Below are 3,787 nucleotides of genomic sequence, written 5' to 3'. Positions count from 1 at the left end.
AATTGCCGGCCGGAGTGGCCGTGTGGTTCTGGGCGCTACAGTCTGGAACCGAGCGACCGCTACGGTCGCAGGTTCGAATCCTGCCTCGGGCATGGATGTGTGTGATGTCCTTAGGTTAGTTAGGTTTAATTAGTTCTAGGTTCTAGGCGACTGATGACCTCAGAAGTTAAGTCGCATAGTGCTCAGAGCCATTTGAACCATTTCTTTCGGAATTGCAGGGCAGGGCAGCAGATTTTATGATTTGTTTTACAGGTGGACGCGGGCTGCTGCTAATATATTATTAACAGTGCAAAAAGATAATTTACCTTCATAACACAAAAGAAATCTTGCTGTGCGTAGTTCTGATCTGGCAAACATTATAGTAAAAACATCTTTTTCTATGATAATAGTCTCATGTTCTCGTGTTAGTGGAGGTACTTACTGGTGTTTTGCCGTTAACAAAAATCCACTGCAAAATTTTGATGTTGAACAAACATTGCGTACTGTAACATCAGTATTGATAACGAAATAATTTTCAGTAACTTTTTCAATAACTGTAAAGTAAGGAAGATATGTTGAACTTTATGGCGAGCTCACTAACGAAAAAATGTTCCTTTAATAGAAAGCCAGATCCAGAACAATAAGAACGTAATACAGTTTGTTTTGTTGAAAATTAATGATCCAAAGAAAGTCACAGCACAGTATCCCTAAAAAGTATTTCGGGGCTCTTTTCGTAGCAACATATTTGCTCTCAAATATTAGTTGTTAGGCGAGTAATAAAACAAAGCAGAGAGCCAATGAAAAGTTGTACGCACAATCCGCCGCTTCCCTGTACGTTCATATGCCTGAAAGATCCCATGATCACACATACGCCCAAAATGGGCTTTAAAATGTGATGCGATGTTGTTTTATTATAGCCATTGTACCTCTCGACCATTTCCATCTGCTTGGCTGACATAGACACCATCTCGCCTTGTTGCCGACATGAATACCTGACCATTCTGCTGGTTACAGTACGCTGCGTCAAGCGCACACGCTGCGACCCATAAGGAACACATGGCACATGGCCAGAAAAACTGTCATTCGTCAACGCCATCTACCGTTGCAATGATGCATTTCCAGACACATGTTCATAGGACCTTTTTTCTTCCATTTCCAGTCAGGAAACCGTCCCTGCAGTTTGTCGGTCTTGTTAATGTTGACCCTGTACATCACTGAGGTGAGGACGGCGAATAGTCTCTTCAGTGCAGATGCACAACGGGCTCGAACTCTTACGGGAATCGATTAAATGTAGCGAGCAATGAGAATAATAGGCAAGGGGCACCACAGCAGTAGTGTATAAGTTGAGAATATATTTTTATACAACAAAAGACAGAACATGTGAAATGCTTTCTGTTCCTTCAGAAGCTTAAGGATGGAGATTGGAACCGCACAGAAGAGATAAGGGGGAGAATGTCTACAGGAAAGAGAGCATTGCAAAAGAGGAAGCAGTCATTTGAGAGAAGGGTAACTTCTTAGCCGTGATAGCTTTGGTTTCGGTAAGCATGGTTACCACCTTCAGATCCTCTATGTATTGTGGCTTTAACATTGATTTGCTCGTGTATCATTCGTCCCGTCCCTCGCATTCCTGCCAACGCATACACAAATGCATACAAGAACAGATCACAGATACTTCAATAATTACACTCGGAAGTTTGGCAATAACATTAGATCTTTGGCAAAAACATTTGACAGTCGGCAACAGAAATCAAAACATTGCATTGAAACGAGCGTTCAGTTCATAGTGCTGTGGAATGTGGGAAAAAACCGCAAATTTGCATTCATAAGAAGAAGAACACCACCAAAAATGCAACAGGAGAGTAATATGTAAGAAATTGTCCACGCAACATGTAAGTACAGTTCAAAACATTACTACTTAATAGGAAATACCAACCGCCAGAACCGTTTATAACCTATAGGTACAGTGACAAAAATGTAAATTAAATAGCTAACATATGTACATATTTCAGGCCACTGATGATGCCTTGCAGAAAATAAAGGCGAAACGCGTATGGCACTAAAATTGTGTTTTATTCAATTGGTGTCAGACGGTCCATAAGTAAAAATTATCAATATACCGTAATAAACTTGTGTCATAACTTTTATAAAAAGTCAATTCTGTGTTGATATATTATCACTCACCAACAATTGACAAGATGTAAAATTTGAAATTTTCCTGGCGAATCAACTGTTCAAAAAGATTTTGGGCTTGCAGCCGGTCGTCGTAACCTTCACTCCACGATATTTCGGCTGGACAACTGCCAGCCATTTTCAGGTGAGCCGAAGATGGCTGGCAGTTGTCCAGCCGAAATATCGTGCAATGAAGTTTACGACCGACTGCAATCCTGAAATCTTTTTGAACAATTGACAAGATATCAACAGGGCCACAATTTCATTAACAGTATTTCAGCAGACAGGTTCGTCTAGACAGTGAAACTGTGTTAATCTCTAATGCGATCTACCAACAACAAACACAGTTATCGGGAAAAATCAATTTAGCAGAAGTATGGAACAGGTAGTGAAGTGGCAAGTTTACTAACTAAAATAATTTCTGTCAGGGCGATACCTCGGAGTCAACTGTCGCCTTCCAAAATATACCACAAGCCCAATGTAGCTGTGCATACTTCTCTTCACTTCTGCAATACTTTCAACATCTGCTGTAGCTCTGATTCTACGAGTACTGCTTCACCATCCACATATTATACAGTCGTTATTCTTTCTCCTCCACTCACAACGCCTTTTCCGTCCTCTGTGGCCTTATGTATCACTTTTTCTCAATGTACAAGAGCCCGCTGAAAAGTAATGCCTCTGAATTTTTTATCCGAAAACCCGTAATTCTTTTTAAATAAAACAAAACTTTAATAAAGTTCTACCTATTTATAATTCACGTCTAAATATTCATTTCTCAGTGTAGTAGCCCTGACGATGAACACATCACTCATCACTGTAGCTTGCTTGACATTGTTGATAGAGCCGCACCATCACCTCTGCTTCCACCGCTTCATCACTATCAAAATGAGTGCCTCGAATGTGTGCTTTAAGTTTTCGAAACAGATGAAAATTGGATGGGGCCAAATCAGGAATCTAAGGAGGATACTGCATGACAGAGGAACCGAGGCGTCGGACTGTAGCAGGTGTTGCAACGCTGCTGTCTGGTGTGTCATGGTCGTGTTCAGGTAGAGGGTGTAGCATTGTGTGGACTAAGTCTTGGAAGTTTTGAAACTCGATTGCATCAATCATTCTATAACAAAATATTTTAGAACTCACAGCAATATACTCAAGTCAGCCTATCAATTGCCTTCTTCCAGTCCATTAAACAGATATACACCTCGATGTATATTTTTATCTTTTATTCCCAAAAACACCATCTCTTATTCCTTTACCGTTTCTGAACCCAAATGGGCCTTCACCAGTATCTTCCTTAGTATGACTTCAGTTGAAACCTAATACTTGGTTTAAGCACCACCAACGAAGATTATGTACATGAAGAGCTCCAGATGGTAGTGCTAGAAGCGAGAACAGTGCTCCAGAACTTTCCAGCAGATGGAATATCCCAGTTTACCAACGAAGATTATGTACATTGAGAGCTCCAGATGGTAGTGCTAGAAGCGAGAATAGTGCTCCAGAACTTTCCAGCAGATGGAATATCCCAGTTTACCAGATTTGTCTATAAGATCAGTCTCTAACGGAGCTGCTGCCTACAGTAAATTGTCGTCGTCGGGCGATCGTAAGCAATCGCAAAAAAAGACTTTGACGAATTTTGAACTCA

Source organism: Schistocerca americana, chromosome 9 (assembly GCF_021461395.2).
Source record: "Schistocerca americana isolate TAMUIC-IGC-003095 chromosome 9, iqSchAmer2.1, whole genome shotgun sequence".
NCBI lineage: Eukaryota > Metazoa > Arthropoda > Insecta > Orthoptera > Acrididae > Schistocerca > Schistocerca americana.
This window is presented reverse-complemented; position numbering follows the sequence as displayed.